Raw genomic sequence first — 16,763 nt, 5'->3', positions numbered from 1 at the left:
TATATATATATATATATATATATATATATATATATATACACACACACACACATATACATATATAATCATAACCGTTCATTTACTAGTTCATGAATCATCGGAGTTTGGTCGAGGTTAAATGAATGTATGAACATGGTTTAAAATTCTTGAGATTTAACTTAACAAACTTTGCTTATCGTGTCAAAATAGTATAAAGATTAAAGTTTAAATTTGTTCGAAAATTTTCGGGTCGTCACAAAACATGTCTCAAATGTCGGATGCTGAGTTTGAGGAACTAGTCGAGAAACGTGTGAATGAAAGAATTGCTGCAGCCGAGGCGGCAAAAGCAGGAGCCGAAGCAGCAGCCAAAGCAGCAGCTGTGAATACAAACTCACGAAATGGATGCTCATACAAAACTTTTCAAGCATGCAAACTACAGACGTTTAGTGGAACTGAGGGACCAGTCGGTCTAACCTGATGGTTCGAAAAGATGGAGTCCGTTTTCAAAATCAGTAATTGTGTGGACGGAGACAAATCAAAGTATGCTTCGTGCACGTTGCAGGACGGTGCACTTACTTGGTGGAACAATTATGCTAAAGCAGAAGGAGTAGATATGGCATATGATATCTCTTGGGAAGAATTGAAAAAGATGCTTATCGAGGAGTACTGTCCTCGAAATGAGATCAGAAAAATGGAATCTGGGTTACGTAATCTGAAGGTTGTCGGTGCGAAACTCAATAACTATGAAAAGCGTTTCATGGAATATCCTTGTTGTGTCCTGAATTATTGCCAAACGAGAAACGAAAGATAGAGATGTATATTGATGGTTTGTCAATCAATATCAAAGGAAATGTTACATCATCCAAACCGAATACGATGCAGGAAGCCATAAGAATGGCACACCAACTTATGGACCAGATCACGGAGAGTTCGATTAAGGCACCAATTACCGAAGTCAAGACAACTGAAGGAAAGAGGAAATGGGAAGACTATAAGGGCAAAAGTACTCACCTGAAGAGGCGAGAGACTTTTAAAGGTAAACAAGATGGGGCAACTGCTAGTCCAAACTAGAAGGGACCCCATCCGTTTTTCAAAAGATGTTACACCCACCATTCAGGTTATTGCCAGGTGGTCTGTGATAAGTGCAACAAGAAAGGACATGTGGCGAAAGATTGTTATGCCACCGTTTCTGAAGTAAAGACAAAATCGACCGATGTCAAGAAATGTTTTGGATGCGGGAAGCCTGGTCACTTTATAAATCAATGCCCTGATAAGGAGAAGAACAAAGAACCCACACGTGAGAGGGCATTTAATGTTAGTACCAACGAAGCACGTGAGGACCCTGATCTTGTTACGGGTACGTTTACCGTTAATAATCAACTAGCTTCTATTAAGTTTGATACGGGTGCTGATAGAAGTTATATGTGTAAAGACTTTAGTTCTAAACTAAAATGTGCATCATTGCCTCTAGACGATAAATATACTATTGAATTAGCTAATGGTAAACTGATAAAAGCCGATAAAATTTGCCATGGTTGCGAAATAAATCTCGCTGCTGAAACCTTCAAAATCCATTTGATACCCGTAGAATTAGGAAGTTTTGACGTAATTGTTGGCATGGACTGGATGTCCAAAATAAGAGCGGAAGTTGTTTGCGCTGAGAAAGCGATCCGCATCCCTCGAAAGGATGAAACATCATTAATGATTTATGGGGAGAAGAGCAACTCGAAGCTGAACCTTATCAGCTATATGAAGGCCCAGAAACTTATAAGAAAAGGTTGTTATGCTATTCTGGCACATGTGATGTGACGATCGCTCCAAATCCATATGGACGAACACGTCATTCATTGATTTCATTGCGAGGTATTTGACCTCTATATGATACGTTTTGTAAACATTGCATTCTTTTGAAAAGGCACACCATATATGAATATTTAAATTAAAGGTTTTCGACATCTGATGATTTCTACATATAAACAATCACCGTAAATAATAGTTTACAATAGTACTTCCGTTGACAATGCAGTCAAAATAAGATGGATGGTGATGATTTTGTGAATGCAACGTTTTCTTGAATAAATCATGTATGACTCCATGCACATGGCTTGTATAACATATAAGCAAACAGCGGAAGACTTCTAGGGAACCTGAGAATAAACATGCTAACAAGTGTCAACACAAAGGTTGGTGAGTTCATAGTTTTAGTGTTATGCATAATCTGTTTATAAAGGTGAATCACAAGTTTTCAGTTGTTTCATCCAGAAACGTTTATCAAAATATTCTACAAGATTGAGCACCCTTGTAACTAAACTTAACGTTTAATAATTTGTACCCTTTGTATAATCATCTTAATAGTACACGCAAACCAATGTGTACGCTTCTCAAATAGCATACGTCCGTTAAAAGGCTAGTGCTCTAGCTCAGAAGGGGATATCAAGCCCTATGGATCCATATACTACTACTCGCGCCCACCAGTTCTTATAACCGGCAGTTACTAGTTACCAAAGCTAAGGGATTTTCGGTTCAAACTCAGTGTAGAATTTAGTATGTACTTGTATCCATTGTATTTAAAATAAAGTGCATGTATTCTCAGCCCAAAAATATATATTGCAAAATCATTTAAAAATGGAGCAAATGAAACTCACGCATATAATTATTGTAAAACAGTTAATAAAGCATTTGCATGTATTCTCAGCCCAAAAATGTAAAGGGTAAAAGGGATCATATGAAACTCACCTTAGCAGCATATAAAGTTGTTCATCGTAATGTGACCGAAACTCGGATTATCAAATAATCGTAGATCTCAACATATCAATATTGAGATTCAATATTGTAGGAAAGTACGTAGACGTAACGGAGATGATAAACATTAGGTTTGATTCATAAATATATCCCCGAATATTACCCATAACCTCCTTGGCAATAACTCATAGTTTCCTTAGTTATAATCGGTTTGTAACCCGAATTAAAATACCCGTGTATCACTTGTTACAGTACCATACTACTAATTTAAAAATTTAAGCTAGAAAATATACAGAGTGATTTATTTATGTGAGTGTGTGCGTGTTTTTTTTAAGTTCCTAATAAGTACTTCGTTCATATATATATATATGTAAAATAATAATATAATAATATAATATATAATATAATAATAATAAAAAGGTAAGCCGCCATCACTTTTTATGTCGACAAACTTTTTATGTCGACAAACATTACCGTTTCGCGTAGATAGGTACGCGTTCCGCGTATGGTGTCTTCACGAAAGTTGTAGATTTTTGAGTTACGGACGTCTGGACACTGGAATCACCCTTTTTTGAGTCAGTATGATTTAGTTATGATTTTTCTCGTGCAAGTGCGCAGGTTTAGTGATTTCCATCATTTTAACTTGAAATCTTGAGATGAAATGTTGTAGTCTTTTAGTGCTCATTAGAAATCTTTATTTTATCTTTATTTTCATTTTCATATCATTGAAAATCCATAAAAATATTTTAACAATCAAATTCAATTATATCGAAAAACGTGTCCATACTAAATCGAATAACTATAGTTCTCTAAAACTAATTACATTCACATCTTTTTATCGAAACGTTATAATAATTAAAAATCTATTATTTCAAAGAACTCTTTCATATATTTGAACTAAATCGAATAAATATAATTTAGTTTTTCCAGAATTAGTTATATTCAAAATTATTCTTTAAAAGGTTTCATCTATATCGTAAAACGTTTTCAATATTAAGAAAACTAAATAATTAACTTTATCAAGAGACACAAAACAATCATTATATTGAAAGTTAATCTCTACTAACCTTTGTCCAGTAATCGTTAATTGACATATTTGTTCTTACTTGTAGGTCACTTTACAATTTATTCCGAATATCGTTAAAATGAAAGGTTTCCTAAATCAAAGTGGACCTCTCAATAGAGACTCACGATCATACAATGTATCTAATAAATCAATCATTTGATATTATCTTTTAATTCCGTTGATAATTATATTAAACCTATATCGAAACAAATACGTTCGTGTAAAGTATTATACGTCTAATACTTTGTTAACGTTTTCAAGTTATAATATATACACATATACATATATAATCATGTCCGTTCATATAATGGTCCATGAATCATTGGAATTTGGTCGAGGTTAAATGAATGTATGAACATAGTTTAAAATTTTTGAGATTCAACTTAACAAACTTTGCTTATCGTGTCGGAATAATATAAAGATTAAAATTTAAATTTGTTCAAAAATTTCCGGGTCATCACAGTACCTACCCGTTAAAGAAATTTCGTCCCGAAATTTGAGTGAGGTCGTCATGGCTAACAATAAAAATGTTTTTATGACGAATATGAGTCGATAAATAAAGTTTTATCACCGTTGAATAATATGGATAAAACAATCCAATTACTCGAAGCGTATAAGGGAAGTTATTGTAATAAAGTGAAATAGAGAATAGAGATGCGTCTTATCTCTTGACGTAGTAATGATTGATTTCCGAAATTTAAGGAATAGAAAATCTTCATAATAAGATTTGATTCTTCGAAATTTAAGGAAATTAAGATTTCCTTTGATTAAATGCGTAATCTGCCTCGATTGCTATGTCTGATATTTCGCTATAAATTGACCTCTTCCGTTTCATTTATTTTCACCACTCCTATAATCTTCTTCCTTATTTCAAACATCCCAATAGATTGTGAAAATGTTTAATCCAGTTCTGATTATTGATATTTTCCTGGCTATCGTATCCTTCATTCTTCTTTTTCATCTGCCACCAGAGGAAGTTATTTTCTTCTATTATTACCTTGGAGTTATAGTCTTTTTCGTTCTCCCGTGTCTTTATATTGCTATACGCATCGATATACACGGTTTGTAAATTTCGGGGTTGTTATCGGGCTTTATATTTTCCATTATATTTCAGAGCTTCATGCTTTTGATTTCTCTTCCCGACCTTAAGTCAAGCGGATAATGGTCCAGAATTCGTAGGTATGGATTTTGAAATGAACATAGTTAATGTTCTAAGAAGGGAATTGTAATGGCACGATCTTGATTTATTAAATTACCATAATATCCGGAAAAGACCGAATCATCAAGAAATATATTTTCTTGATATATTTAGAGATTATATAGAATGAAAGAGTTATGTAACATGGTTCATGATGAGGGTGGAATCTGTGAACCTTTATCACGTTCCATTAGAAACTCAGCATGACTTACTGTAATATAATCACGTTGATCAAGTGTCATTATATTATACTAATTCATGCTTCAGTTCCTAACACTACTTCAAAACATTCATATTTTAAACTTGAAGGTTTCAGAATTTAGAAACTAAAATAGTTTCTTTTATGATGTAATACAGATAGCGCGAAGAGATGAATGATTTCAGATAAGAATAGTTATGAAGATATCTCCAGAAATATCGAGGATATTTATAATGAGAGATACGATGATATCTTAGAATTTCTATTATCAGAGGATGATGCGAAAAATCTGTCTGTGAAGGTTTAGAATGAGGAGTAAGGTGTTTGCTAACGATTTTAGCAGACACTGAATCATTTGGATCCTTTGAAGGTAGATTTCATCCTTGTGATTTGTCCACAGCCTCCTTCATGATTTGCTCAATCCGTTTTCCAGTTCCAAACCTTCTCTTTTTTTTCAGCTTTACCACCATACTATTCTTTATCATTAAACTTTTGACTGTTAACGTCGTTTACAGTTTTTGCTGCTTCATCAGCATTTTTCCAAAATTCGGAGGACTAGTTTCACAGTTTGGGGTATTTTTCAGAAACTTCACATTCGAAGTATGTAAGTCTAGGAGATAGACATTATATGTTTATATATAACTGTTGGCGTAGAATTGCTGCAAAATTCGAAATACTGATTGCTAATTCCCGGTAGTTGGTATGGCAATTACCGTTAGAAGATGTAGATGAGTACATGATAGGGTTTCAATGAGTATAAGGATTTTTCGGAAGGTCAAGGATCAATGAAGTTGTTGGTAAATTTACTGCTAATGTGGTGGAACATAAAAGGTTCCCCAGTAACAAGAACGTATATATCAAGATTACAATAAGGCTTAATATAAAAAGTTGAAGTTGACTGGTTGGAAGTGTGGTAAGACTGGATACTTTGAAAAGGGATTGCAAGATTATTTTCGGTAATAACAATGCTAAAGGATCTTTCACATTTTTTTTGAAGTCAAAGTATAGCTTTAAAAGATGTAGAGATCTAAGAATGATGTCACCCGTTAAATCTTGGCTTGGATTTTGATCCGTCAATATCAGAATATGTAATTGAATTTGTATGAAAACGATTGTATATCGCTGTGAGCATAGTTAATAATTTTTGAATCAAAGTTGAAGAATGTACAGTATAACATATTAATTGTGAACTTATATATTTTCCGAGTATTACCTACCCGTTAAAGATTTCACAATTAATACTTTGTACAAAAGAATTTTTATTACCATTTTTATGAAAATATATGTATGTATATTTTCTTCAGATGTAATACAGATTTAATGAGTTAATATCATATTAAGCTCATTTGATTTTTGGCTGGAATTAGAAATGAATAATCTCTAAAATATTAAAGATTACTTAATCTTTGCGGAGTATTTCGCTAATGAAATCATTACTTCATTATTTATTCTTATTGATATTCCTTGGTGAAGGATGTTGATGCTCGTGAAATTCTTGTGAACCTTACAAGTCACATATGATGTTTTCTGGATAGTTTCGAGTACATCGAAAATGAAAATGTAAAATCAATTATGTAATTGAATAATACACTTGGTTTATTATGAAATGAAATTCATTAGATTGAAACAGATATTGTAGTTAACGATGGTTAAGTTGTTAAGGAAGGATGTACATCATTGCATATTAGTAATATGAACTAACCGGGTAGTACCTACTAGTTAAGATTCACACGTAATAGCTTAGTACGAAAAGATTTATTTTGATTTCAAAATTCATATATATTAAATATACATAAAATTTCTTCAGGGAAAATGAGTTAATACTTCATCGGTTATTGTTGCGGGTATTTCTTGGTAACTACGGTGCGTATGACGTTGATGCTCGTGGAACAGATTGTGAAGTTGAGGTTTGCAATGCGGATGTTGTTGGTGGTGGTAATGGTACTGTTGGTGTTGTTGTCGGTGGTACTGTTGATGCCGGTGATGTTGCTGGTGCTTGTAACCTTTGCACCATATTCTCCAAAGCCACTACCCGAGCGCGAAGCTCGTTGACTTCTTCTACTACACCGGGATGATTGGCGGTTCGGACGAGTGGATGAATAAGATCCAGAATTTGAGATAGTATATTTTCATGACGAGATACTCTGGAAATGAGAGAGAAAATGGTGTCTCGAACAGGTTCGCCGGTAAGTGCTTCAGGTTCTTCGCCAAGAGAACAATGTGGTGGATGGAAGGGATCACCTTCTTCTGGTCTCCAATGATTAAGTAGACTACGAACCCATCCCCAATTCATCCAGAATAGATGATGGCTAATTGGTTGATCCATTCCGGTTACACTATCTTCGGAATTCAGGTGAATATCCATATCGGAATAGCTGTCGGAGTTTAAGGAATTTGAACTAGACACGGGATCCATCTTGTATAATTAGGGAGATGATTTTTGATATGAATTAGATTATAGAATTTAGTTTGGTATTCTTCGATACATAATTTACATATGTATATATAATACCAAATTCCATAAATCACGGAGAAATTTTCGAAAGATGTCAGAAAAAGTTTACAGTAACAGATACGCTAAGATATGAATTTTTGTCTATACACTATTTATGCAATAAATGCAGTAAGAAGTGTCTAGACTAGGAATGATAAGCAGGTAATTTTCGACAAGAAATGATAAGCAAAACTTTTGACATGCAAACACAGTCGAAGTCCAGACTTACGAATGCATCTTAACAACTATCAGTTAGACACATTCATGCAAGACCTGGTTCGCTAGGACCAACGCTCTGATACCAACTGTGACGATCGCTCCAAATCCATATGGACGAACACATCATTCATTGATTTCATTGCGAGGTATTTGACCTCTATATGATACGTTTTGTAAACATTGCATTCTTTTAAAAAGGCACACCATATATGAATATTTAAATTAAAGGTTTTGGACATCTGATAATTTCTACATATAAACAATCACCGTAAATAATAGTTTACAATAGTACTTCCGTTGACAATGCAGTCAAAATAAGATGGATGGTGATGATTTTGTGAATGCAACGTTTTCTTGAATAAATCATGTATGACTCCATGCACATGGCTTGTATAACATATAAGCAAACAGCGGAAGACTTCTAGGGAACCTGAGAATAAACATGCTAACAAGTGTCAACACAAAGGTTGGTGAGTTCATAGTTTTAGTGTTATGCATAATCTGTTTATAAAGGTGAATCACAAGTTTTCAGTTGTTTCATCCAGAAACGTTTATCAAAATATTCTACAAGATTGAGCACCCTGGTAACTAAACTTAACGTTTAATAATTTGTACCCTTTGTATAATCATCTTAATAGTACACGCAAACCAATGTGTACGCTTCTCAAATAGCATACGTCCGTTAAAAGGCTAGTGCTCTAGCTCGGACGGGGATATCAAGCCCTATGGATCCATATACTACTACTCGCGCCCACCATTTCTTATAACTGGCAGTTACTAGTTACCAAAGCTAAGGGATTTTCGGTTCAAACTCAGTGTAGAATTTAGTATGTACTTGTATCCATTGTATTTAAAATAAAGTGCATGTATTCTCAGCCCAAAAATATATATTGCAAAATCATTTAAAAAGGGAGCAAATGAAACTCACGCATATAATTATTGTAAAACAGTTAATAAAGCATTTGCATGTATTCTCAGCCCAAAAATGTAAAGGGTAAAAGGGATCATATGAAACTCACCTTAGCAGCATATAAAGTTGTTCATCGTAATGTGACCGAAACTTGGATTATCAAATAATCGTAGATCTCAACATATCAATATTGAGATTCAATATTGTAGGAAAGTACGTAGACGTAACGGAGATGATAAACATTAGGTTTGATTCATAAATATATCCCCGAATATTACCCATAACCTCCTTGACAATAACCCATAGTTTCCTTTGTTATAATCGGTTTGTAACCCGAATTAAAATACCCGTGTATCACTTGTTACAGTACCATACTACTAATTTAAAAATTTAAGCTAGAAAATATACAGAGTGATTTATTTATGTGAGTGTGTGCGTGTTTTTTTTAAGTTCCTAATAAGTACTTCGTTCATATATATATATATATATATATATATATATATATATATATATATATATATATATATATATATATATATATATATATATATATATATATATATATATATATATATATATATATATATATATATATATGTAAAATAATAATATAATAATATAATATAATAATAATAATAAAAAGGTAAGCCGCCATCACTTTTTATGTCGACAAACATTACGCGTTTCGCTTAGATAGGTACGCGGTCCGCGTATGGTGTCTCCACGAAAGTTGTAGATTTTTGAGTTACGGACGTCTGGACACCGGAATCACCCTTTTTCGAGTCAGTATGATTTAGTTATGATTTTTCTAGTGCAAGTGCGCAGGTTTAGTGATTTCCATCATTTTAACTTGAAATCTTGAGATGAAATGTTGTAGTCTTTTAGTGCTCATTAGAAATCTTTATTTTATCTTTATTTTCATTTTCATATCATTGAAAATCCATAAAAATATTTTAACAATCAAATTCTATTATATCAAAAAACGTGTCCATACTAAATCGAATAACTATAGTTCTCTAAAACTAATTACATTCACATCTTTTTATCGAAACGTTATAATAATTAAAAATCTATTATTTCAAAGAACGCTTTCATATATTTGAACTAAATCGAATAAATATAATTTAGTTTTTCCAGAATTAGTTATATTCAAAATTATTCTTTAAAAGGTTTAATCTATGTCGTAAAACGTTTTCAATATTAAGAAAACTAAATAATTAACTTTATCAAGAGACACGAGACAATCATTGTGTTGAAAGTTAATCTCTACTAACCTTTGTCCAGTAATCGTTAATTGACATATTTGTTCTTACTTGTAGGTCACTTTACCATTTATTCCGAATCTCGTTAAAAAGGAAAGGTTTCCTAAATCAAAGTGGACCTCTCAATAGAGACTCACGATCATATAATGTATCTGATAAATCAATCATTTGATATTATCTTTTAATTCCGTTGATAATTATATTAAACCTATATCGAAACAAATACGTTCGTGTAAAGTATTATACGTCTAATACTTTGTTAACGTTTTCAAGTTATAATATATACACATATACATATATAATCATGTCCGTTCATATAATGGTTCGTGAATCATTGGAATTTGGTCGAGGTTAAATGAATGTATGAACATAGTTTAAAATTTTTGAGATTCAACTTAACAAACTTTGCTTATCGTGTCGGAATAATATAAAGATTAAAGTTTAAATTTGTTCAAAAATTTCCGGGTCATCACATGTGAAGAAGATCGATACTGAAGAAAGAAGCATTGATGACGTGTCGGTTGTGAGAGAATATCCCGAAGTATTTCCAGAAGAATTACCGGGGCTACCTCCACACAGATGTGTAGAATTCTAGATTGATCTCGTGCCAGGAGCCGCACCTGTAGCCCGATCCCCATATAGACTTGTACCTTCCGAGATGCAAGAACTGCAAAGCCAATTACAAGAATTATCGGATCGTGGATTTATTCGTCCCAGTTTTTCACCTTGGGGTGCTCATATTCTGTTCGTCAAGAAGAAGGATGGACATATGAGGATGTGCATAGATTACCGGGAATTAAACAAATTAACGATCAAGAATCGGTACCCATTACCGAGGATTAATGATTTGTTTGATTAATTGCAAGGATCAAGTGTTTATTCTAAGATTGATCTACGCTCCGGATATCATCAACTGAGAGTGAAGGAAGAAGATATTCCTAAAACCGCGTTCAGAACCCGTTACGGTCACTATGAGTTTTTAGTCATGCCTTTTGGATTGACTAATGCTCCAGCAGTATTCATGGATCTAATGAATCGCATCTGCAGACCGTATTTAGACAAATTTGTCATTGTTTTTATCAATGACATATTGATTTACTCGAAGAACAAGGAAGAACAGGAGCAACACTTAGGACTGGTACTAGAGGTACTCAAGAAAGAAGAACTGTACGCAAAAATTTTAAAGTGTGATTTTTGGTTACAAGAAGTACAATTTTTGGACCATGTTGTCAGTAAACATGGAATTAAAGTTAACCCCGCCAAGATCGAAGCCATTAGTAAATGGGAAACCCCGAAGACTCCAACACAAATTCGCCAATTCTTAGGTCTTGCTGGTTACTACCGAAGATTCATTCAAGATTTCTCTAAAATCGCCAAACCCTTAACTGCATTGACCCAAAAGGGAAAGAAGTATGATTGGTCCACAGAACAGGAATCCGCATTTCAACTGTTAAAGAAGAAGTTAACGTCTGCACCCATTTTGTCATTACCAGAAGGAAATGATGATTTCGTGATCTATTGTGATGCTTCGCGCCAAGGTTTAGGATGTGTATTGATGCAACGCACAAAAGTTATCTCATACGCCTCACGACAACTAAAAGTTCACAAAAGGAACTATACGATGCACGATTTGGAACTTGGAGCAGTAGTTTTTGCACTCAAAATATGGAGACACTATCTATATGGCACCAAGTGTACAGTGTACACCGACCATAAGAGTCTTCAGCATATTTTTGATCAAAAACAACTCAATATGAGGCAACGTCGCTGGGTAGAGTTATTGAACGACTACGATTGTGAAATCCGTTACCACCCCGGAAAGGCTAATGTTGTAGCTGATGCCCTAAGTCGGAAAGAAAGAGTAAAACCTCTTAGGGTTTGAGCTTTGAACATTACAATTCGTACTGATCTCACAAAGCAAATTCAAGCAGCACAGTTAGAAGCTTTAAAAGAAGAAAACGAAAAAGGCAAAATGAGCAAAGGGTTAGAAAAACTACTTGAAGTAAAAGCCGATGGAACTCTGTATTTTGCTGGTAGGATATGGGTACCAAAATATGGTAACCTAAGGCAACTAGTGCTAGATAAAGCACACAAAACGAGGTACTCAATTCACCCAGGAAACGAAAAAATGTACCACGATCTTAAGAAGTTCTATTAGTGGCCTAATATGAAGACAGAAATTGCTACTTATGTAAGCAAATGTTTGATATGTGCCAAGGTCAAAGCTGAGCACCAAAAGCCGTCAGGGTTACTGCAACAACCAGAAATTCCTCAGTGGAAATGGGAAAGAATAACCATAGATTTCATTACGAAATTGTCAAGGACTACAAGTAGTTACGATACTATTTGGGTGATAGTTGATCGCCTCACTAAATCAGCTCACTTTATACCAATAAAGGAGACAGACAGTATGGAGAGATTAGCACGCTTATATTTGAAGGAAATAGTTTCCAGGCATGGTGTACCTATCTCCATCATATCTGATCGCGACACCCGATTCAAATCACGTTTTTGGCAGTCATTACAAAAGGCATTGGGAACTCGATTAGATATGAGCACCGCTTATCACCCACAGACAGATGGTCAAAGTGAAAGAACAATACAAACATTAGAAGACATGTTAAGGGCATGCGTGATTGACATTGGAACTAGTTGGGATCGACACTTACCGTTGGCAGAATTCTCATACAATAACAGCTATCATACGAGCATCAACGCAGCGCCATTTGAAGCACTTTACGGTAGAAAATGCAGATCTCCTATTTGTTGGAGTGAAGTAGGAGAAAGACAACTTACTGGACCAGAAATTATTCATGAAACCACTGAAAAGATCATTCAAATACAACAGCGATTGAAAACGGCCATGAGTCGCCAAAAGAGTTATGCTGATGTAAGAAGAAAACCGCTAGAATTTCAAGTGGGCGACAAAGTTATGTTGAAAGTGTCACCCTGGAAAGGCGTTGTTCGATTCGGTAAACGAGGAAAGCTAAGTCCTAGGTACGTAGGACCCTTTAAAATCACCGAAAGAATTGGAACAGTTGCTTATCGATTAAAGCTACCGCAAGAACTTAGTAGTGTCCATGACACATTTCACGTGTCAAATCTGAAGAAATGTTTAGCGGAAGAGGATGTCGTAATTCCTCATGACGAAATACGAATCAAGGATAAACTCCATTTTATCGAAGAACCTGTTGAAATCATGGACCGTGAGGTGAAACAATTAAAACAAAGCAAAATACCCATAGTTAGAGTTCGTTGGAACGCTAGACGAGGACCCGAGTTTACTTGGGAAAATGAAGATCAAATGAAGCAAAAGTATCCACATTTGTTCACCGATATCGCTCATAAAACAGGTACTACTCAAAATTTCGGGACGGAATTTTCTTTAACGGGGAGGTACTATGATGACCCAGAAAATTTCACATTAATATATTAATTATTGGATAGAATGTTTCCGACACGATAAGCGAACATAATATGTTGAGTCTTAAAAATTTTTGAACTAGTTTACACGTTCAAGTACCCTTTGACTATTTCCGACGATTCACGGACAACTGTTTGTAAATAGATAGTATATATAAATATATGTATATATGTAATAACTTGAAACACTTTAATAAAGTAGTACAATTAAATTTCTAAGATTAAGGTTATAAATAATACTCATACTTATTTATATTAATAACAATTAAATTATTAATACTTTATTAAACCCGTTAAATAAGATTATCAATTAGCAATATCAATTATCAAGAGAAATTTGTGGGGTACATTAGTTTTGGTAAAAAAAAAATAGTTGCACTAGTGATTGAAGATAGGTTATTTTGTTCGTTAATTGTACTAAAGGGAAACACTGGCAAGTGGGTGGGGTATTTGGATTTGAAGTGATGATAAAGATAATGGATATATGCATGTATGTAACATTGGTAGGGTAGAAGAAAACAACAAGTAACTTGTTTTATTATGATCATGAAATGATGATAAATGCATGTATACGTAAAAAAAAAAATATAATGTAATTAATATATATTACTTTTCAAGTTAAAAGCAACCAATCACATTAAGGTGATATTAAAGCAAATTTAATTTGCAAAAACGTGTGGAAGAAAAAAATAAAGTAGCCTTTGTTTTAATTTCTTATGCCGACACAATTGTTTTTTACATATCACGGATATCACAAAAAAATTAACTAAATCAAAGACGTTGATTAAAAGTATGTATCTATAAAGAGCCCACCACATCTTTATTATATTATTTTATGAGAGTGCATAATATAAAGATAGGGGATGATTCTCACACTCACTTTTTTGATCCTCACACACCTATTTTAACCTTTTACTCTTCTAATAATACTCAATTGGAGTGTGAGGATCAAAAAAGTGTGTGTGAGAATCATCCCCCTATAAAGATATTATCATTGTTATTAATTAATTAATATTAAATATTTAATATTAGATATTAAATTAGTGCTGGTATCAATCTTTAATGTCAAACAAAGCTAGAATTTTCACATGAGGTTGTCTAGTAATAATCATATAATAATTAAAATAGTTAGTAATGGGAAAACACTATTAAACCGTTTGACCAATGAGAATGAAGTTTACGCTTGTATTATTAGAAGATGTCACGGGTATAAACAAGTGGGGCGGCTCTTATGAAATGGATTATCCCACGTTTGTTATAAACTAAAGAATTGTTCATATCTCATAAAGCTTGCCTAGACATCTTAATATATATATATATATATATATATATATATATATATATATATATATATATATATATATATATATATATATATACTCGATTTACTTTGTTAAAAACATAACTCACACATAGGCAAAAATTTCCCAAATTTGCAAATCATGAGTTTATTCAAATACCGCATTTTTGTTAATATTTTTAACGTTGATGATATATCAAATTCATAGCTACATTAATATCCACTTGGGTTTATATACTTTGTTACAGTATTAACTTACATCCTAGTAGAATTGGTGCTACTTAAATTTTGAGGGTTAAATATATACAACGAGTGTACGCGGGAGTTCTAATTACGAGTCTCAAACCAATTATAACTAAGAAAATATTGGGTATTGTTCGTGAATCCAAGGCCAACTGCACAGTCGTCTACTATCATTACGTCTACGCAATTTACCTATAATATTAAATCTCAATATTGAACGGTGAGTTATAGTCTCCCTTTTTAAATGCTTTAAATATTTTGGGCTGAGAATACATGCAAATTTATTTTAAAAACAATGGACACAAGTACATACTTATTCTACACTGAGTAAAACCGAAAATCCCTTAGCTTTGGTAACTAGTAGCTGCCATTACATAGGATGTGGACTGGTGGGCGCGAATAATTGTATATGGATCCATAGGGCTTGACATCCCCGTCCGAGCTAGAGCGCTAGCCTTTTAACAGACGTATATTATTTGATTTTACGACACGTTGATTTGCGTGTATTAAAACGAATATGGTAATTATTATTATAGCGTTAAGTTTAGTTACCAGGGTGCTCTGTTATGTAGAATCTATTGATAAACTTATGATGAAATCTTGTGATCCATCTTTATATACTTATGACTCGAGCAATTAAAACTATAACTCACCAACATTCGTGTTGACCTTTTTAGCATGTTTTGTTCTCGGGTCCTTAGACTGCTTCCGCTATGATGTGCTTGTTACCTGAAAGAAGTCTCTCATGCTTTGTATAAAGTTTATTGCATTCGAAACAAAACTACGTTGTGTAATAAATAATTTGACTGTGATGTCAATCTGTAAGATAAAGACTTATGTATTTCCGGGATTTACTTATTCTTAAGTAATCGCCCACATGTTTATAACTTTCTATGTTTAGAAAGTCACTTATTTTAATGGATGCAATATTTTATCAAAACGTATCATGTAGAGGTCAAAACCTCAATGTGGAATCAATGATTAACGTGCTGCGTCAATAGCGATTTTGACGGGTCGTTACAGCCGAGTTCGTTAAGTCTAACAAGTTCGACTATGCGATAGTACTAGTGGGAGAGCACCCATATGCAGAGTTTCATGGCGATAGCTTGAATTTAACCATTGTTGAACCTGGACCAAGCACTATTAAGAGTGTATGTGGTTCGGTGAAATGTGTTGTGGTCTTGATTACTGGTCGGTCTGTGGTGGTGCAACCGTTTGTGGAAACTATGGACGCCCTTGTGGCTGCTTGGCTTCCAGGAACTGAGGGTCAAGGTGCTACGGATGTTTTGTTTGGTGATTATGGTTTTACGGGCAAGCTTGCACGGACATGGTTCAAGTCAGTTGATCAACTGCCAATGAACGTTGGGGACCCACATTATGATCCATTGTACCCGTTTGGGTTTGGACTCACTACTAAGCCTACAAATAAGTTATTAAAATAGAGTTGATACCAAACTGGTCGTGTTAATGAGGTTTTCAATTTGGCAGTTTTCAATAAATATAGGATGATTATATAGTTTTATTTATATTTATATTAATTATATTAATATAATATATTATATTATATAAATTATAAATTTAATTTAAGAAAAAAATATACGTGTAGGTAACAATGCACAACTTTACATATGAAGAGGTGATATTTCCACTCAAAAATTTGATAAATCTACTTATTTTTATGTATTGACTTTTGTACTGTACAAACAAATGCTCCCTAAAAAAAAGTGG

General features: G+C 33.6%; 1 pseudogene; it reads left to right on the top strand.

The window, feature by feature from the left end:
• The window catches only part of LOC139896103 (uncharacterized), a 59,513-nt pseudogene extending 43,028 nt beyond the window's left edge, over positions 1-16,485 (top strand).
• The last annotated feature ends 278 nt before the right edge of the window (positions 16,486-16,763 follow it).

The sequence above is a fragment of the Rutidosis leptorrhynchoides genome, chromosome 3 (genome assembly GCF_046630445.1).
Source record: "Rutidosis leptorrhynchoides isolate AG116_Rl617_1_P2 chromosome 3, CSIRO_AGI_Rlap_v1, whole genome shotgun sequence".
Taxonomy (NCBI): domain Eukaryota; kingdom Viridiplantae; phylum Streptophyta; class Magnoliopsida; order Asterales; family Asteraceae; genus Rutidosis; species Rutidosis leptorrhynchoides.
This window is presented reverse-complemented; position numbering and strand designations above follow the sequence as displayed.